This window comes from Saccopteryx leptura, chromosome 3 (genome assembly GCF_036850995.1).
Source record: "Saccopteryx leptura isolate mSacLep1 chromosome 3, mSacLep1_pri_phased_curated, whole genome shotgun sequence".
Lineage (NCBI taxonomy): Eukaryota > Metazoa > Chordata > Mammalia > Chiroptera > Emballonuridae > Saccopteryx > Saccopteryx leptura.
The window spans coordinates 240,661,810-240,683,958 of record NC_089505.1 but is presented as its reverse complement, the minus strand read 5'-3'; the positions used below and the strand labels follow the sequence as shown (position 1 = coordinate 240,683,958).

The 22,149-nt window shown below is 38.6% G+C and overlaps 1 pseudogene; it reads right to left on the bottom strand.

The window, feature by feature from the left end:
• Window positions 1–776: 776 nt before the first annotated feature.
• LOC136398454 (T-cell surface glycoprotein CD1b-2-like) lies at window positions 777–21,397 on the bottom strand (annotated as a pseudogene).
• Window positions 21,398–22,149: the final 752 nt, after the last annotated feature.

The window sequence follows — 22,149 nt, the reverse complement described above, 5'->3', positions numbered from 1 at the left end:
CTCGCTGTGGGAGGGGAAGAGAGAGACAGAGAGGAAGGAGAGGGGGAGGGATGGAGAAGCAGATGGGCGCTTCTCCTGTGTGCCCTGGCCGGGAATCGAACCCGGGACTTCTACATGCCAGGCCGACGCTCTACCACTGAGCCAACCGGCCAGGGCGACAGGATGTTGTTTAATGGTGTAAACAGTTTTAGTTTTCCAGATGAAAAGAATACTAGAGATTAATTGTACCAAAATAGAAGTCTAATTAATACTATTAAAATATTCATTTAAAAATGACTAAGATAATAACTTCAATGTCATGTATACTTTACTACAGTTAAAAAATAGATTTACATAAAATAGGTGGGAAGTGGGGGGAAAGTGCACAGGCAGGGACACAGGGAGCAGGTGGACAGCTGTGAGAGGAACAGGGGAAGAGGGGACTGGATCAAAGAAGGTGAAAGGATTAGCCCAAAACATAAATAGATAACACATAGATACAGACAATAGAGTGGCAGTGGGCAGAGGGATTGGGGGTGAGGTAGAGGGAGGGGACAAAGGGCAGAAAAGATGAGCAGAGAGAGACAGTGGGGGTGGGGTGGAGAATGATGCAGAGTGTAGATGGTGGTATATTCAGTTGTATACTTGAAACCTGTATGATTTGGTTACACAAACCATGTTACACAATAAACTAAAAATAAATTAAAAAAAAAGAAAGATTGAGGCTAAAAGTATGTAAACAGAGAAAAATGGTATAAAAGATAGGGAGGTAGACAGAAAAAAAGATTTTTAAAAACTTACAGGCACCTCAAATACCATAATGCAATACATATAAAAAAATAAAGATGGGCAATATTATTGCCAAAATAATCACCATAGTGGAGGTGCAATGTCCTGGCAATTGGGAGAAGACACACAGATGTCACTGCAAACCCCATTCCTGAGTCTCCGGCCCTTCCTTTGCTCACCTGAGTGTCAGCTCCATCACTCACCTGCTTTGATGTAAAGGCATGTTCAACGTCCCCTCTCAGATTCTCTAACACAGTCATCCTTATCTATCTCCTATCACTTCTTCTTGTGCCGCTTCAGCCAGTTACAGTGATACCTTGAGATACGAATTTAATTTTTTCTGTAACCAAACTCGTAAGTCAGTCAACTCGTATATCAACCTGCCGATACTGTACCCGTGCGCCTACTAGTGGCAGCTTTCCGAATCACGACTTATATCTCGGAATTTCGCTGGGATCTAGAATAAAAATATGGACCAAGTCGCAGCTCGTATCTAAAAAAACATATGTTGGTCAGTTCGTATCCCAAGGTACCACTGTAACAGGTTTGTGACTCTTACCTCCTTTATACCTTAGGTGAGTGATTTTCAACCTTTTTCATCTCATGGCACACAATAAATAATTATTAAAATACTGTGGCACACCAGAAAATATGTATTTGTAGATATGAAAAAAATAGATATTATTTTAATTTATTCACTCTGGATGGCTATTATTGTGTTGACTGTTACTTTTTTTTAATTTGACAATCTAAGGGAAAAGAGGTCAGTGCCACTGACTAAATAGCCAAGTGTTTTAAAAATTCTTACTGCACAACAGTTGAAAATTGCTGCCTTTGTTCATCTTCCTCTTTCTCTCACTTGTTTTTCCTCCTTCTGTTCCTTTCACCCTCCCTCCCTCCTTGCTTCTCTGTCACACCCACTAAGTATCACCATTTTGCTCGCCTCTCCCTCCATGTTTGTGGACCATCTCCTCCCATTTCCGGCCAGGTCCAGTCCAGTTCTTCTCACCCCAGTGGAGGACGATGTCCTGGCCTCCCAGGCTGCTGTGCTTTACTCAGCAGTTCAGGTTAGCCTCCTCCCCAGCCACAATGTCCAGGGTTACTCGGAGATACCACGTCTCGTCAGCATTGGGCAGCATGTCACCTTGACAAGTTCCTGGATGCTCCTGCTCAGCCCTCATCCACATCACCCATACAGGTTTGGGGTAAAATCCTGAGACATGGCACACCAGCAGCAGATGACCAGGCAAAGGAGGGGGGCCACTGGAAAGCCAGGCCTCAGGCTTGACTGGGGCAGAAAGGAGCAGGACAGTGTCACATTATGACTCTAATCTAGACCATTGGAGCTCAGAAACTCACTACTTTCGAAAGTGACCCTTCCCACTTGTTTGAAAACCAAATAATTTATTGTTTAAACCCCTCCTTTTTTAGTCACCCTGTACCTTTGAATTCAAAGAGATGGTATAAATTGAAAGAGAAAAGTATTGGAGACAGAACAGGACTAACCTTTTCTCTACAGTTTCACCTTCCCTGCACTGAGAATGCCCAAGAGAAATCGAGGGCAGCTTCTTGACTGGAGCTTCTGTATGATACTAGAAATACCTTGGTATTGAGAGGGAAGTGTGCAGTTCCTCTGTGTTCTGTGGCTGCCTTCTGTGGCAGCACACACGAATCATTCTGGAAGCTCAGGACCTCCACTCCTCCCAAAGCTCCCCTCAAGAAGCTTACTGTGGTCTCCCAGAATGCAGCTCACAGCTGCCTATAGCCTGGATTTCAAAGGGATCTATTCAATAGATAAAGGAAAAACAGAGAAAATGTTATTTAAAAAACAACAAGAAGGATAAGGATGTAGAAACAATCTAAGGTTTTGGATTTTGGTGGGGAGAAAGGTTTGAGAAGTGAAATGAAGTCAAAAGCCAGTCTAACAGCGTCATGTGCCACAGAATGGATTTGCAGTTAACAACAAATCATGTACAAGAAGGTACTCACATAGATTATAGTAAAGTTGAAAATTTCTTATTTGCCTAGTGACTTTTTTTGCCATGATAACAGCATAATGCATTGCTCACATGTTTGTGGTGATGATGGGGTTAAATCTCCACTGTGCTGCTGGTTGTATAGACAATAACAATGCAATATGTATAGTACATGACACTTGAGAATGATAGTAAATGATGCTACTGGTTTATGTGTTTATTTTACTTTTAATTGCTTTTTAGAATGTATGGTTTTTACTTACAAAAAAGTTTATGAAACAGTATGTCGTGTCAGATCAGCAATAATTTTATACCTCTCATATTTACTGCATCACTTGATTGGATAATTTTCTCTTTGGCTTGATTTAATGTTCTATATCTCTTTTACAGTAATGTGCAATACTGGATTTTAATTATTTAGCAATATAATATGCCATATAGCATAGGTGTGTGGTAGCTACCCTATCTAGGTTTGTTTAAGTGCACACTATGATAGTTACACAACAATAAAATTGTCTAGCATGGTATTTTTCAGAACATGTCCTAAATGTCAAGTAGTATATGACTGTTTTGAGAGATGTTTCTTTTTAAAAAATTGTTTGATTGATTTCAGAAAGAGAGAGAGAGAGAGATCAATTTGTTTTTTACTCATTTATGCACCCATTGGTTGTGTTTTCTGTATATATTCTGACGGGGATCAAACCTGCAACCTTAGCATATTACGATGATGCTCTAAATCAGTGGTCCCCAACCTTTTTTGGGCCATGGACCGGTTTAATATCAGAAAATATTTTCACAGACAGCCTTTAGGGTGGGACGGATAAATACACAAAATAAAATTATCCGACTGGCGTAAAAATGTGGTATTTTTAAATATAATTGTCAAACTTACGAGACAAGTGTCAAGAGTGAGTCTTAGACGGATGTAACAGAGGGAATCTGGTCATTTTTAAAAAATAAAACATTGTTCAGACTTAAATATAAATAAAACGGAAATAATGTAAGTTATTTATTCTTTCTCTGCGGACTGGTTTCAAATGGCCCACGGTCAGGTACTGGTCCGTGGCCCGGGGGTTGGGGACCACTGCTCTAAACAACTGAGCTATCCAACCAGGGCTATTTAGAGACTTTTCAACAAGAAGAAAACAAGAAATGTATACATGTCATAAATGGCGGGGAAGAGCTGTTGTAGTAAAGAACAGGGGGTGAGAAGAAAGAAGGGGGTTATGTGAGGAGCAGGGTAGTGAAGTCAGGAGGAAGTACACATTCCAGGATAATGGGAGAATTACATTGAGAGGAGGAGCAGGCAGGAGATGCCTGAGGAGATGGACTGGAAACAAAGGAAGTCACACTTTAGTTCACTCAGAAACAGGGTGGGAAAAGAGAGGGTTTCTTGCTTGGGGTTTAAGAGAGAAGGAGTTAGACATAAACAAAGGGGAATCTTCATCAGATAAGAGTGCAAGAAGCAAGAGAAATCTGAAGTACTTTGTGGAGGTGTGGAGTCTAAGAGGAGGACTGCTCTAGCTAAATGTGCACATAAAGTTGGCTAAATTGGGAAAGAGGAGAGAAACATCCTGGGGTGCAGTAACATGAATGTAGAGAGACAGAGAGAGAGAGACAGAGAGAGAGAGACAGAGAGAGAGAGAGGGAGAGAGAGAGAAGGTATTAGTAATCTACACAGATCAGAAAACTTCACTAACATGTCATCTGGAAGTCACTGACATGATCCTGCACTACCTGAAGGAGTCAGATGATATTGAACCGGAATATTTTCTCCAGCTCAGACACCTCCACATTCCTGAAGTTTCCCTTGGACCAAGGCTTCAGGACAATGACAGTGCTTGAGTCTATATCCCAGCCTTGAATCTGCATATCATTCTGCTAGCCTGAGCCTTGATTCTGTTGCCAGGTGTTGTTCACAAATGATGATATCTGGATGAAATGGAAAGAGGTTAGCTCTCGAAAACCTGTGGGTAGTGAAGAGATAGTAAAAGTGAAGAGAAAGAAGAAGAAGAGGATGGAGAAAAACAAATGAAAACCAGAAAAAATTGAGATAAAAAAGAAGAGTCTGAACAACAAAATGCCAGAAACATTTGCCTGTACCAGGATCTCCAGCTCCATACCCCGCATCCAAAATAGAAGAAGAGGGCTGGATACGGGCTGGAGACCAGCCACACCCAGAGTTCTGGCCAGAAGTACAGGCAGGAGATGCTCGTATTTGTGCTCATTGTCACCACCTGGGATGAGATCTGTTAGCAACAGAAGTGGCAAAAGCAGAATTTCACCAGTAGATAGATCTTCTGACTCTTAAAGCTGGTGTTTGATCTCTGAACTCAGCAAACTGTTGTTTCCTCAGTGCTCTATAGTGATTCCTCTTCCAGGGACAAAATTCTGCCTCATTTACATTGGACATCATAAAGAAGCTGTGTCTCCCACAGTCCCCCTTCCATTCAGCCTGTCAATTCCACTCTAGCTCTTGAGTTCCAAATTTTCTTATTATCTTCCTTGTTTACAGCTGTTTTCCTGATCTCAGCTTTCGTTATACTTCCTTGAAAAAGCCTCCATATGGTTTTCTTTTACTTTCTTTTTTTTTTAAATGAGAGAAGAGGGGGTAGAGAAGCCAACTCCCACATATGATTGGACTAAGATTCACCAAGCAACCCCATCAAGAGCCGATGCCTGAGTACCATGCTATATTTATTGCCTGAGGCTGTTGTGCTCTAACTGAGCAATCCTCAGCACCCAGGGCCATGCTAGAACCAATGGGACCACTGCCTGTGAAAGGGAAGAAAAGAAAAGAGCAGAAGGGCAAAGCTGATGGTCCCTTCTCCTGTGTGCCTTGACCGGGAATTGAAACCTGGCCGACCATACACTAAGCCGATGCTCTTCTCCCTGAGCCACTGGCCGGGGCCCACTATATGGTTTTGAAATTTATTTTACCTCCTCAGTCTTTTACTGTAACATCTGTTACATGGGAAGGGACTGTTACACAATCACCTGCTTTAATTTAGGAAAATTCTTTTGGTTCATCCATATGATTCAGTCTTCCTCAGCATGGTCTTGTCTTTTCTTGCTCTTTGCCTTTACCTCTTCTCCGCATTCTCAATGGCTCCTCTACTCATTTTATTCCCTTGTCTCATTGCCCTAGACCTACATTTCTGTGGTGTGTGTTGGTGACCATTTACAAAAGGCAAAGCACTGATTTTCTTCATGTTTTTAATGTTTTTAGTTCTCCCAACACTTTTAAATTGATTTTAAAGAAAGAAAGGACAAGAGATAGAGAGAGAAACAGAAACATTAAGTATGTTGTTGTTTTATTTATTTATGCATTCTTTGGTTGATTTATACATGGGCCCTGACCAGGGATTGAACTTGCAAGCTTGGTTTATCAGGATGATGTGATACTGGGCCGAGGCCCCAAAGGGAAAATATTTAAACATTTGCGTTGACTAAAGTGCTGCAGACCCAAATTCTAAAATTAATAAGCTAAATACTTCCTTATTAGTTATTATTTATTATTCAAGTAATATTATCTTATGCCTTAGCAATTGTTGAAAAGAAAAATTGCATATACTACTAGTACATGACCTTCTTTTCAGTAGCTCTTGACCTTTGCAAGTTTGAGTAACAAATTTTAATGAGCCAAGCAGAACTTTGGGAGATGTGCTATGTATAGCTTCAGACTAAGTCAGAGATAACATATTATTTTGTCTATCAGTTTGTTTTCTGGTTTTATTTTTCTGCTTATTTCCTGCACCTTTTTCACCCTGGCTCCCCTCCCAAAACCTTCACCCCTCAGACAATTCTCAGTTCATTTCCTGTATCTATGATTCTTTTTTTTATTTGTTTGCTTATATTGTTCATTAGATTTTACATATAAGTGAGATCATATGGTATTTGTTTTTCCCTGATTGGCTTATTACAGTTAGCGTAACATTCTCCAGGTTTATCCATGCTGTCACAAAAGGTAAGATTTTTTCCTTTTTATGGCTGAGTAGATTCCATTGTGTAAATGTAACACAGGGGTTTTTTTTTGTTTTTTTTTGTTTTTTAATTTTGTTTTTTTCATTTTCCCGAAGCTGGAAACAGGGAGGCAGTCAGACAGACTCCTGCATGCACTGGACCGGGATCCACCCAGCATGCCCACCAGGGGGCGATGCTCTGCCCCTCTGGGGCGTTGCTCTGTTGCATCCAGAGCCATTCTAGCGCCTGAGGCAGAGGCCACAGAGCCATCCCCAGCGCCCGGGCCATCTTTGCTCCAATGGAGCCTCGGCTCTGGGAGGGGAAGAGAGAGACAGAGAGGAAGGAGAGGGGGAAGGGTGGAGAAACAGATGGGTGCTTCTCCTGTGTGCCCTGGCTGGGAATCGAACCCAGGGTCTCCTGCACGCCAGGCCGATGCTCTACCGCTGAGCCAATCGGCCAGGGCCATGTAACACAGGTTTTTAATCCCCTCGTTTACTGATGGTCTGCTTCTAAATCTTAGCCATTGTAAATAACACTGCAGTGAACATAGGGTGCATATATAATTTCAGATTAGTGTTTCTGTTTTCTTTTGTGATATTTCTAGAAGTAAAATCACTGGGTCATAAGGCCATCTTATTTTTAAGATTTTAAAGAAACTTCATACTGCTTTCCTCAGTGGTTGAACCAAGAGTACACAGTTTTCTTTCTCCACATTCTCACCAACACTTGCTTTTTGTTGATTTTTTTGATGAGAGCCATTCTGACAGGTGGAAGGGGATATCTCATTGTGGTTTTAATTTATTATACATTTTTCCAATGCTTAGTGATGTTGAGCATTGTTTTATATGTCTAGTGACCATTTATATGTCTTTTTTAGAGAAATGTGCATTCAGGTTGTTTGCCTATTTTTTAATTAGATTTTTTTTTTGGTGTTGAGTTATATAAGTTCTTTATAAATTTTTAATATGCCTCCTTATCAGATTATCATTAGTGAAAATGTCTTTTGAGTTCGTGTATTTTATTTTCATTTGTTGACAGTTTTCATTGCTATGCAAAAACTTTTTAGTTTGATTTAATTCCATTTGTTTAGTATTGACTCATGTACTCAGAGAGTAAGAAAGGCAAAATGGAAGTCAGTAAAGATGTTTGCTCCTTTTTCTTCACTAAGCTCCAAGACTTGAGTCAGGGCAATCAGTTTTGCTTATTGAGTAGAGGTGCCTTGGGGAAGAGGCTGCTCTTCCACAGTCTCTGTCAGAGTTACCACTGCATTCCCCACCTGCCTTTCTCCCTTTAAGTTGACAGAGCTGCTTCTGTCTACATAACGCTTCCTATCTGGGTCTCTCATGGGCTGGTCGGTCTAGCAAGTCCTGCCAGCTTGAATACACTGAATCAAACACCTCCAGGCAATTGTGCCATGGTTCTTCCTCCTGCACCGGAAATAGCGTAACTTGATTTAAAGTGGTACACACTTCTATTACCAGTCTTGGGTTTTCACATAGTAAGATATGGTATTTAGTGAGACAGGAACGGTGAGTCAATGATGTCCTTGGACATTCATCACAGTAACTACAGCATGTGGCACTTGCACCTTTAAGTCTTTTCCTAAAGTTAATTTTTTTGCCTCTTGTACTAACATAGCTTCCAATGTTGTTAAACATGGGACCCAGCTGTTAGCGACCCCATCTATTTGTTTGGAAAGGTAAACAACTGATCTAGGCCATGACCCTAGGTTCTGAATTAACACAGAGACATGCAATATAAAAGATTTTGCTTAGATCAAGAAGGCCTAGTTCTGGGGCAACTTGCAATTCCTTTTTGAAAGTCTGCGAAACACAGTTCTGATCATGCCCCCACTCCAGGGGTTCCTTTTCTCTCTCCTTTGTGATCTCATAGAGTGTTTTTTGCCAGTACTTCAAAATTGGGGACCCACAAATGGCAGAATCCTACTGGACCCAGGAACTCTCTGACCTGTCTCCTAGTGGTGGGGATCAGGATGTTTTGAATGACTTGCTTCTGATTCACCCCTAGCCTTCTCTCTCACTGCTGCAGAATGAATTTCAGGTACTTGCCTCTGACAGATCTGGCCCTTTTTCTTGGAGACATTATATCTATTTTTTTTCTAGATGATATAAAAGCTCATTCATTCCTTGAGCACATCCTTGCAGTCTTGTGGTCCAGCAACAAGTCATCTACATACTGAAGGAGGATGCTTCCAATGTCTTGTGTTGAAACAGCTGGATGTCACAAGCAAGAGCTTCCTCAAAGATGGTGGGGGAGTTCTTGAATCCTTGTGGACGTCGGGTACAGGTGTGCTTTACTTTTGCTTCTGTAGATGGCTCTTCCTACTGGAAAGCAAACAGTTCACAGCTCTCAGGAGCTAATCTTATACTAAAAAAGGTATCATTTAAATCCAAGCATGTCAACCAAGAAGCTTGAGGAGGCAGAAGGCTTAGGGGTGTGTAGCATTTGGTACTGTTGGATGCAGAGTTACTGCTGTATGGTTTACTGCTTTTATTTCTTGGACTGGTTGGTAATCATTGGTTCCTGGTTTCCTGTCAGGGAGTAAGAGAGTGTTTCAGGGCAACTGGCATGAGATGATAATGTCATGTTCCTTGAGCCTTTGCAAATATACTTGGATTGCTTCCAAGGCCTCTTAAGGAATTGGGTATTGTCTCTGGTTGACAGGCAGGGCCCCAGGCTTTAACTCTATTCTCAGGTGCAGTTAGATTATCACCAGCTGAGGAGTGTTGCAAACCAGCGCAACTAGTAATTCCAGGTCCTGAGAGGGTACAGCGAGGAATTAAGATAATATATTTAAAGAATTAAAGAATGGGTTTAAGAAGGCTCTGCAAAGCTGATAGCAGAAAGAGTCCACACCCAAAAATTGCATCTTGCTTTCTTTATAGGGCACAGTAGGCCATTGGCAAATCAATGAGATCTCTGATCACGTTTCCAAGGCAACCCAAGAATTTTTACTGAATGCAGAAACCCCCCATACATTACATCTTAACTTTACTAAACAAAAGATGGAAGAAACTTGCCTCTAGTCTTTCTGGGAACCTAGGGGGTAGCATGAGTGTCAGCTAACATGGAGGTGTGGGGAAGGGCTTAGCCTTTTGCAACTTAATCAGGCAAGTGAGGTGGGGGGTTGGGCAGACTGTCAACTTACAGCCAGTTCCCCATACCTCTGTCCCCAAAAAATCTAAACTGCAAAAACCCTGTTGGTTTTTTGGGTCCCCAACATATCCCCCTTTTCTATTTTTTAACTTCAATTCATGTGCTGTGATTCATACTCATCTGATTTCCCATGTTTCAATTTTGAGGCAGACTGGAAAAATAAAAAATAAACACATAATTAAATAGCCAATACTAATAGATACCAAAACAAGTGTCTTACTACAATGAAGGGATTAAAGCGTTTTAGATTATCAAGCAAATTCTTATACAAGCAAAGCTAATATAACAGAATCTAAAATAAAATCTTTGCAGTTTTTTTATCTTATTTTTATTAATTTTTAATGCAGTGACATTGATAAATCAGGGTACATATGTTCCGAGAAAACATCTCCAGATTATTTTGACCTTTGATTATGCTGCATACTTCTCACTCCAAGTCAAATCGTTCTCTGTAACCTTCTATCTGGTTTTCTTTGTGCCCCTCCCCTCCCCCCACTCCCTCCCTCTCCTTCCTCACCCCCTCCCCACCCCTCCACCCCACTCCCTGTTACCATCACATTCTTGTCCATGTCTCTGAGTCTCATTTTTATGTCCTATCTATGCATGGGTTGATATAGTTCTTAGTTTTTTTCTGATTTACTTATTTCACTCCGTATAATGTTATCAAGGTCCATCCATGTTATTGTAAATGATCCGATGTCATCATTTCTTATGGCTGAGTAGTATTCCATAGTATATATGTACCAAGGCTTTTTAATCCACTCGTCCTCTGACGGACACTTGGGCTGTTTCCAGATCTTCGCTATTGTCAACAATGCTGCTATAAACATGGGGGTGCATTTTTCCTTTTGGAACAGTTCTATGGTGTCCTTGGGGTATATTCCTAAAAGTGGGATGGCTGGATCAAAAGGCAGTTCGATTTTCAATTTTTTGAGGAATCTCCATACTGTTTTCCACAGAGGCTGCACCAGTCTGCGTTCCCACCAGCAATTGAGGAGGGTTCCCTTTTCTCCACATCCTCGCCAGCACTTATTCTGTGTTGTTTTGTTGATGAGCGCCATTCTGAATGGTGTGAGGTGATATCTCATTGTGGTTTTAATTTGCACTTCTCTAATCATCAGTGATGTTGAGCATTATTTCATATGCCTATTGGCCATCTGTATATCCTCTTTGGAGAAGTGTCTATTCATTTCCTTTGCCCATTTTTTGTTTAGATTGTTTGTCTTTCTGGTGTTGAGATTTACAAGTTCTTTATAAATTTTGGTTATTAACCCCTTATCAGACATACTGTCAAATATATTCTCCCATTGTGTAGTTTGTCTTTTTATTCTGTTCTTATTGTCTTTAGCTGTGCAAAAGCTTTTTAGTTTGATATAGTCTCATTTGTTTATCCTGTCTTTTATTTCCCTTGCCCGTGGAGATAAATCAGCAAATATATTGCTGCAAGAGATGTCAGAGAGCTTACTGCCTATGTTTTCTTCTAAGATGCTTATGGTTTCACGCCTTACATTTAAGTCTTTTATCCATTTTGAGTTTATTTTTGTGAATGGTGTAAGTTGGTGGTCTAGTTTCATTTTTTTGCAGGTTGCTGTCCAATTTTCCCAACACCATTTGTTGAAGAGGCTGTCTTTACTCTATTGTATTTCCTTACCTCCTTTGTCAAATATCAGTTGTCCATAGAGCTGTGGGTTTATTTCTGGGTTCTCTGTTTTGTTCCATTGGTCTATGTGCCTGTTCTTATGCCAGTACCAGGCTGTTTTGAGTACAATGGCCTTGTAGTATAGCTTGATATGAGAAAGTGTGATACCTCCCCCTTTATTCTTCTTTTTTAAGATTGCTGAGGCTATTCATATTCTCTTTTGGTTCCATATAAATTTTTGGAATATGTGATCTATATCTTTAAAGTATGTCACTGGTATTTTAATTGGTATTGCATTGAATTTATAAATTACTTTGGGTAATATAGACATTTTAATGATGTTTATTCTTCCTAACCATGAGCATGGTATATGCTTCCACTTGTTTGTATCTTCCTTGATTTCTTTTATCAATGTTTTATAATTTTCTGAGTACAAGTCTTTAGTCTCCTTGGTTAAATGTACTCCTATGTACTTTATTTTTTTGGTTGTAATAGTGAAGGGGATTGTTTCCTTAATTTCTCTTTCTGACTGTTCATTGTTGGTGTATAAAAATGCCTCTGATTTCTGAGTATTTATTTTATATCCTGCCACCTTGCTGAATTCATTTATCAGGTCCAGTAGTTTTTTGACTGAGACTTTAGGAATTTCTATATACAATATCATATCATCTGCAAATAATGATAGCATTACTTCTTCTTTTCCAACTTGAATGCCTTTTATTTCTTCTTCTTGTCTGATTGCTGTGGCTTGGACTTCCAGGACTATGTTGAGTAAGGGTGGTGAAAGGGGGCACTCCTGCCTTGTTCCTGATCTTAAGGGGATTGCTTTTAATTTTTGCCCATTGAATATGATGTTGGCTGTGGGTTTCTCATAGATGGCTTTTATCATGTTGAGGTATGTTCCCTGTATTCCCACTTTGCTGAGAGTTTTGATCATGAATGGGTGCTGGGTTTTATTAAATGCTTTTTCTGCATCTATTGAAATTATCATGTCGTTTTTCTCCTTCCTTTCATTTATGTGATGAAGAACATTGATAGATTTGTAAATATTGTACCAGCCTTGCCTCCCCAGAATAAATCCAACTTTATCATGGTATATGATTTTTTCCATATATTGTTGGATCTGGTTTGCTAATATTTTGTTGAGGATTTTAGCATCTATTTATATTCATCAGGGATAGTGGCCTATAATTTTCTTTCTTTGTGTTGTGCTGTCTTGCCTGGTTTTGGAATCAGAATTATGCTTGCCTCATAAAAAAAGCTTGGAAGTCTTCCTTCCTCTTGAATTTTTTGAAATAGCTTGAGAAGGATAGGAGTTAGTTCTTCTTTGAATAGTTGGTAGAATTCACTTGTGAAGCCATCTGGCCCAGGACTTTTCTTTGTTGGAAGTTTTTTGATAACTGTTTTGTTCTCATTTGGTGTAATCGATTTGTTTAGGTTTTCTGATTCTTCCAGACTGATTTTTGGAAGATTGTATGTTTCAAGGAATTTGTCCATTTTATTTAGGTTGTCTAGTTTTTTGGCATACAGTTCTTCATAGTATTTTCTTACAATCCTTTGTATTTCTGTTGTGTCAGTTGTTATTTCTCCACTCTCATTTCTAATTTTACTTATTTGAGTCCTCTCTCTCTTTTTCTTGGTGAGTCTAGTTAAAGTTTCATCAATCTTGTTTACCTTTTCAAAGAACCAGCTCCTAGTTTCATTGATCTTCTGTATTGTTTCTTTAGTCTCTATGTCATTTATTTCTCCTGTGATCTTTATTATTTCTTTCCTTCTATTACATTTAGGCTGTACTTGCTGTTCTTTTTCTAGTTCTTTTAGATGCAGGGTTAAGTTGTTTCTTTGAGCTTTTTCTAGCTTCTTAAAGTGTGCCTGTAGTGCTATGAACTTTCCTCTCAGTACTGCTTTTGCTGTGTACCATAAATTTTGAGTTGTTGTATGCTTGTTATTATTAGTTTCTAGGAATTTTTTTATTTCTTCTTTGATCTCATTCTTAATCGATTCGTTATTTAACAAACTGCTATTTAGTTTCCGTGTGTTTGAGAATTTTTGAGCTTTTCTGTTGTGGTTGATTTCTAGTTTCATGCCATTGTGATCAAAGAAAGTGTTTGATATGATTTCAATATTCTTAAATTTGTTGAGACCACTTTTGTGCCCTAACATGTGGTCTATCCTATAGAATGTACCATGAGCACTTGAAGAGAATGTATATTCTGCTGCTTTAGGGTGAAATGTTCTGTAGATATCTATTAAATCAGGTTGATCTAGTGTGTCCTTTAAGTCTGCTGTTTCTTTGTTAATTTTCTTTCTTGAGGATCTATCTAGTGATGTTAGTGGGGTATTAAAATCCCCTGCTATTATAGTGTTGCTGTTGATCTCGCTCTTTATATCCATCAAAATCTGCTTTATATATTTAGGTGCTCCTATATTAGGTGCCTAGATATTTATAATAGTTATATCTTCCTGTTGGATTGCTCCCTTTATCATTATGTAGTAGCCTTCTTTATCTCTTACTATATTCTTTGTTTTAAAGTCCATTTTGTCCAATATAAGTATTGCTACCCCAGCTTTTTTTTCATTTCCATTTGCATGAAATGTTTTTTTTTTTCCAACCTTTTACCTTCAACCTATGTGCATCTTTTGTTTTAAGGTGTGTCTCTTGAATACAGCATATGTACGGGTCCTGTTTTCTTATCTATGCAGCTACCCTATGTCTTTTGATTGGATCATTTAATCCATTTACATTTAGAGTTATTATTGACATGTAGTTGTTTATTGCCATTTTATTCTTTAAAGCTGTATTCCTCTTTTGCTATATTCTTTTCCCACTTTGATTTGTTTACTCCATGCTCCTTATCATTTCCTGCAGCATTGGTTTGGTTATAGTGAATTCCTTGAGTTTTTTTTGTCTGGGAAACTTTTTATTTCTCCTTCAATTTTAAGTGGTAGCCTTGCTCGATAAAGTAGTCTTGGTTGTAGGTTCTTATTCTGCATTACTTTGAATATTTCTTGCCATTCCTTCTGGCTTAAGTGTTTCTGTTGAGAAGTCTGATTTCATCCTTATGGGGGGTCCTTTGTAGGTGATAGCCTTTTTTTTCTCTCACAGCTTTTAATATTTTCTCTTTATCACTTAGCTTTGGTATTTTAATTATGATGTATCTTGGTATATGTTTCTTTGGGTTTCTTTTTAGTGGAGTTCTCTGTGCTTCTTGAATTTGTGAAAGTTTCTCCTGCATTAATTTAGGGAAGTTTTCAGCTATGATATGATTGAACAAAGTCTCTATCCCTTGTTCTTTCTCTTCTTCTTCAGGAACCCCCATTATGCGGATGTTATTTCTCTTTATGTTGTCACAGAGCTCTCTAAAAGTTTCCTCAGACTTTTTGAGTATCTTTTCTTTTTTCTTCTCTGCTTTCATGCCTTCATTCCAGTTGTCCTCCAACTCGCTGATTCAATCCTCAGCTGTATCCATCCTGTTTTTAATTCCTTCCATTGTGGTCTTCATTTCTGATATTGTATTTGTCATCTCTGACTGATTCTTTTTTAATATTTTAGTATCCTTTTTTATATTTGCTATTTCTTTATTTAGGTGTTCGTGATGACCATCCATTGTTGTTCTAAGATCCCTAAGCATCCTTACGATCATTATTTTAAACATCGCATCCAGAAGTTTGATTATTTCCATATCACTCAGTTCATCTCCTGAAGGTCTCTCTTGTGGTTTCAGTTGGATTGCACTTCTTTGTCTTCTCATTGTGTCTAGGTGTCTGGGTCTTTTCTTTGTAGAGCTGGTTGAGTCTAGGCTTGGTGTTGTCTGCCTCTAGTTTTACTTGTGTTATTTCTAAGTCTTCTTGGGTTGGTGTCAGCTAATATTTGTAATCCACTTTAAAATCTTTGCAGTTTTGAATGTCCTCAACTTGTTGATGTAATTTCACCAAATCCATGTTGACACCAGCACTTCCCACATTATTTGTAAATGCAACTCAACCCCACTTCAGTCTGAGAACTGTCCCAAGGAGCAGGAGTCACACACATTTAGGAAATGTCTGCATGGCACTGGAATTGTTGTCACACTTCCATACTCTGCAGCTAGTATCCAAGTCCCAGTGACCACTGCTTTTAGCATATTAAGCTTTTGTCTCAAGCTTAATGTCAATACTAGATTTTAGGCAATGATTCAGGTAGACTGGAAGGGCCATTTGCAGCATTTATGGAGATGGAACATCTGTTCTCTTTAACCTGGAGAGATGAAACAAGGGGGCCTTTCCCTGGATCTTTGCAGCTATGGGGTGGTGAGGAGAACCTTGGGATACACTATGCTGGGTGGTAGAGGTAAATTCATAACAGAAGTGGGCAAAAAGGATAGAGAGATAGAGGTTCTGTATTTGGAGTAGGTCTCAGCCTAAAATAAGCATGGAGCACTGAGGCAGGAGCAGAAAAATGTGTGTAAAGAAGACACTATATATTATACAAGGCAGAAAAATAAGACCATCAATACCCACTACAGAGATCTTTGAGGGATGAGCATAACCCGAATATGCAAGGAAGGCAGAGTAAGCGGCCCTTGTGTCTATAAGAAATGAGATCGGCTTACCTGCTACTTGGATGATTACGCTAGGCTCACTCACAGTGACGTGAGATGTGGCCGATGGCCCAACCTTCAGTCTTCAGTGGCAAGTCCCACTATGTTGGGCAAGGTTAGGTCAGAGGTGGCTGGAGCAGGCTGGAAGAGACTGAACTCTCCCTTAGAGGAGCAAGGGGGCAGCTTTCCTTCCAGTGTCCCTTTTTCCCAAAGAAAGGGCATGGCCTTGGCAGGGGCCAAAAAGCCAGGCAGGCTTTAGTCCAATGACTTTCCTTTCCACTCTTGAAGCATGACCCTGATGGAATTTTATGAGGCCCCTTAGGGGTGTTGGAGTCTTTAAGGGTGTATGCCAAGAGCTGGTATTTTGCCTGATCTCTTTGGGCTCTGTCTGCCTTTTCCTATTTCTCTCAGTCATTATAGACCTTAAAAGCCATGCTCAGAAGATTTTGCTGAGGGCTTTGAGGATCCTCCTTTGCTTATATGAGTGTTTTCTGTATATCTGGAGCTGACTGAAAAAGGACAGGACAGCATTATTAGCTGGATCAAATAAAGGAGGGTAGGAATTTGCAGGAGAAAGAGGTTTGGAGTGTGCTAAGAGAATTTGATAGATGGAACAGGTTTGACAGAGAAAAGGATAAGATCATAGTAAATACAATTGCTCTTATGAAGTGAGTCTCTCATTCTGGCTCATGGTGTCTCTCACCAAACGTTCAGGAACCCACCGAGGACCTTCAGGAGAAGAACACACATATCCCCGGCCCCAGAAAAAACAGGGTCTGGTCCTTGCTAGATTCCTGTGAGTGGATCCTTCCATTGCACTTCAGGGAAGGTTTTCCTTGAAGGATTCCAGAGTCTCTCGGTTGCTGAATGGCCCTGTACATCAGCATTCAAAATATTTTTAAAGTAAAAAGCATGATAAGAAAGATTTGCAGGAGTTCCAGGGTATGACTCCCCCTTTTTATATTTTATAACTGACCTTTAAGCATTTGCTGGGTACACTTTATAATGCCTTGACCTTGAGGATTGTAAGGAAATATCTGTTGTCAGGTTAATTCCAAAAGTATGACAAAATATAGTAAATGTTTTTCTAAGTAACACTCCCATGTTCTTCAAAACATTTCTACCCTATTAATTAACAGAAAATTTAGAGAGCATATTAAGAGTGGAAAAAAATCTGGTATGACTTTCATTATATTCCCATTTTTTTAAAAAAAAGTTACACCTTTGTTATGGAAAATCCACCCTGCCCCAAGCCTGTAGCTTGCAAGCTTGCAGAAGCTTGGTGACTGTTTCATGAGTGAGTATTCAGTGTTGCTTAGTAATAACAGATGCATCAGCTTAACCAAATTAGCAAGTCTTTAGGATCCACATTCTATTTTATTTAAATTTAAATGAGTGCTCTTTACAAATTCTAATTAAAAAAATGTAGGGATAAAATCACTTTATTTTTTCAATATTACTGCCAGCATTTCCAATTTTTGCATGAAATAATTTAATTCAGGCTTTAAAAACAGACACATTTTAGACAATATTAAACAAAGACTAAGCACAAACAAAATCAGACGATCCAGACCAACCAGAGAGAAACACAGTACTTCATTTTTTGAGAGGGAAACAAAAGATAAATGAGGTTAAACAAAATTCTTTTGAGAAAAATCTCAGGTGGCTGCAAAAAATTTTGCATAGCCAGATCCAAACAGGTGTCCCTTGCCCCGATTTCCAGGCAAAGAATAAGAAAGAAACAAAATGATAGTTCAGAGGATTGTACCTAAACATTAAAGATGATTAGACAATAATAAGAAAAGCTATAACTTTACTACCACCTGAGTAGTCTATTAATTCTCATATTCTAATAGCTGCTGAAAATGGCAGTTCAGATTGACTGGGGAACAAAATATTTGTTGCATTCACAAAAACACTTGTTCTTACCTAATTCGAGTGTGCTGATTTCAAATCTGACATTAGCTTTTCTCTGTAAACTACAGGTTTTTTTGAAATTCAAGACTTTAGGTTTTCATCTTATTGTAAAATTTTCAACATTTAGTTTAACATAATGAAGTAGAAGGTCTTCTTGGGCATCATCTTTGTGAAAATATAATAATTTATATAATGTAATAAATACACGAATACACTAAAAGATATGGTTGCATAATAATTTGTCTACAATTTCAAAATAGAACATATTAAAACACTTATTTTAATCATAAAATTAGTGCAAAACTTATTTAAATTTTATTCAGGCAAAAATGTTTGTTTGTAGCTCTTGCATTTGTGTACTTCTTGAGGACAATCTTGTTTGATGCTCCAGCAGAAGTCTGCCATCATATTTCTGACCCATCGCCCCTGATAATGCTCTTCCATCGTCTTCAGATCTTGATGAAAGCATTCTTCCTGCTCATCACTAAGAGCTCCAAGATTTTCAGGAAACTTATCAAGGTGACTGTTCAGAAAGTGAATCTTAATGTTCATGTTACATTCAATGTCACAGAAAGCCAACAGCATCCTTTGAACCAGAATTTCATAGTTTTTGCTTTTTTGTTGCCAAGGAAGTTCTTTGTAACTGCCACAAAAGACTGCCATGCTGCTTTCTCCTCCTTATTCATCTTCCTGGTAAATTCTTTATCACATATGGAAGTTTGAATTTGAGGTCCATCGAATACACCTGCTTTTATCTTCTCGAAAGACAAGGCAGGAAAAGCAGAAATAATATTTATATATTGAAAGCATTCACTTTCTTTATTCAAAGCCTGAATAAACTGCTTCATTAAGCCAAGTTTGATGTTAAATAAGGGGGAAAATGATCCTGTCTTGATTAACTACAGGTTCATTCACAATATTTTGCATCCCTACTTCCAGAGCTTCACGTTTCAGCCACTCCTTCTGTGTCCACTCCTTCTGTTTCTCCTGAGCTCAGCTGTCCCACAAACACAGAAAGCAAGGATGCTTTGTGAAACCTTTCTTTTGTCTTAGCATTTTAAATCCCCACAAATGATCCAGTTATGCTCCTCAAACTTCAGTAAGTCAAGGACAATTTTTATGTCATTATAATCTTTTTGCAGATGAGTTCAATAAGCATTTGGAACCACTGCATAAACATTACCATTGTGTAGGAGAACACATTTAGAGCTGTCAAGAAATAGCCACCATTCTGTTGGACTATAAGTGGTAACACCTCGCTGGCTGAGAAGACTATTGATATGACAGTAAACAAAGTGTTTGTCTTTGGAAAGAAAGTCCACAAAAATTTTTTCATGCTTCCTGAAATGGGATACTTTAGCTGACTGGTAAAGTACATTCTTTTCTTGAAGGCTGGAAGCTAATAACTCAGCTGCTTTCTTTGATAGGCCCAAATCCCTTACTAAGTCATTCAATTCAGGTTGGCTAAACTGCTGAGGGGTTAATGACTGCTTGGCATCAGAAGAAGACCCTTTCGATTCTACAACTATTTCCTCATGTATATTATCAAAATACACTTGATCACCATATTCACTTTCTTTGTCGTTAGAAGAAATAAAACCACTGAAATCTGGAACCGGGAGTGTCTCAGAGTGTGGGATAGGTTGTATTGCTGAAGGAATATTAGGATATGTGATCATATGCCATTTTTTCTTGCTGATGCCCTTTGAATGGATCAGACAGAAATAACAGTCACTTCTGTGGTCCTTAGGTTCATGCCAAACCATGGGAATACCAAAGGCATTCCTTTGCATTTTCCTTTTGTCCAGTCACAAAGCATTTCTTCATCATTATGACACACAATATGAGGAGCCCAATTCTTATCTTGATTGCCAAGGGGAACTTGAAAATAGCCAATATATGCACGTGTCACAAATGATGAAATATTATGCCTTTGACGTTGAAGTGTGTAACAGCCACATATATAACAGAAGGTGTCAGGACTATTTTTACATTTATGCCTATTCAAAGAAGTCATGATTCAATCTTAAAACAAAATAAGAGGGTGTTTTTATCAGATAATTTTTTACACTTAAAAACAACTTTAATTATGTAAAAGTGATGTTTGTAAAACATTAATTGCCTTTTGGTTATGTTTAATCCAAGAGTTGTTGCCCTTTAACTTCAATTTAAAAACCAATGCATGCCATTAACTGTAACAAAAAGAAATAAAAATTGCATAAAAACTAAAGCATGTACCAAAAAATGGATTTCAGATTTGGAATCAATGAAACAGAAATATATAGAAAAAGTCCTAAGACCTCATGCAACAGAAAATGAAAAAAAAATTTTCCCAGTGTTATGCTGAGATTTCTTTAACTTAATTTTAGCTGAGCGGCAAACTTAGTTGATGCGCATGGGGAAGGCTCCATTGTCTATTTGTTGTAAAGTACTGTTCTGCCAGGTTTATGTAGAGACACCAAGTCCAAATGAATTTTTAGGAGTTTTATTAATAGGAGGTGATTTATTAATAAGCCAGCTGCATATGACAAATCGGGGTATAGCTGACCCAAATTGTGCTATCTTGAATATAGCTCTGAGGCTGGTTATATACACTTGATCACAAACAGGTTGGTGGGAAAAAGAGGGGGACATGACATAATCATTATCAAGCTGATAACATCTGTCTATAGGATCTATAAAAAACTTTCCTATATATTAAAACTTATAAGGCAACACAATAGAGAAAAATGTTGTTTTACATATTAAAAGACTTTCCCAAATCTTTTAGTGTTTATCTGCAATCTCTTTGTTTTACAGGTACATACATTAATCACATGATTTCAGGTTGGGGAGGGGGGCTTACATGATGTAAGCGTTTCTAAATCACCCATTAAGGAGAAAGAATGAAGGAGAAGAAAGGGCTGCTTAATCTTTCTTCCCTTCACCCGCACCTTCTTCCCCACACCTGTGAAGAAGTGATGGGGTCTAAGTTTTTTCCTACTTTCATTTAAAACATAGTACAAAACCTTTCCATTTACAATATAATGCTGTCGGCCATCCTGAGCTGGTATAAATCATACAAATATAAAAATTATATTTACAAAATCTCTCTGTATACTTAGCCTAAATTATAAAATGCCTTTTAAGCTTCTTAACAAAAGGGTGTTTCTTATATAATATGTCTCTGTAAGCCAGAAAACTCCCACATTCCTCTCCCTTCATTCTCTACAGAAAGGAGGGGGCAAGAAACCTGACTATCCTAAAACATTAATATTAATTTTTTGCAATTCTTTAGTACCTTACCACACATTTCCTTGAGTTACCTGCCCTTCGACAGTATATTTATATTCATTCACCCAATGTTTCCTTCTCCTCCAGAGTGGACAGAGGTCCATAGTCATAAGAGCTAGCTGCCCTTGAGGGAGAGGCCAAGACTGATATCCAGTGGGAGAAGGACAATTTTTAGCAAAATACTTTGAATCCCTATATTGGAAACAGGATTCATGGGCAGAAGTACTTCCCTGACTTTACTTCTTTTGTTTGTTTTGCCTTTTATCAAAGTATCCTGAAAGTCTCTCCTTAAGTGCTATGGCAATAGCAAAACCTTTCATATATGAAGTCCCAATATCAGCACATATTCTGATATAGTTCTCTGTATCTCCCTTCTTGCAGTGAGGCCAAAGTGCAACTTGGCAAACAGAATTAGCATTTTCATACACTAACTGTTTTACTAAAATCCTTTTTACTTCTTTGTCTACTACTGTACTTTCAACTGCCTGAATCAGTCATAAAACAAATTCTTGAAATGGCTCATCAGCGCCTTGTCTAATTTAGCTCAATTCCTCTGTTTTGGCCACTTTATCTCAAGCTTGGTCTAAAGATTGTTGGAACGGGGATTTCCAAGGGTCTGAGCTAGAGACTCTGGAAGCAACCCGATAAGGGTATGGAGGAGCAGAGGACTGCAGAGGCGCAATGATTAAAACGGCCTTAGCTGCAACATTTTTATTATCTTCCAAGTCATCCTCGGACTCCAAGGTTTTCTCATACATACATCTCTCTGTTTCTAGCTCATTCTGATCAAACAACAGCTTCTCTTCAGATGAAAACATTTGTACAAAAAGAGAAAGGTCCCTCACTTTTGACCTTA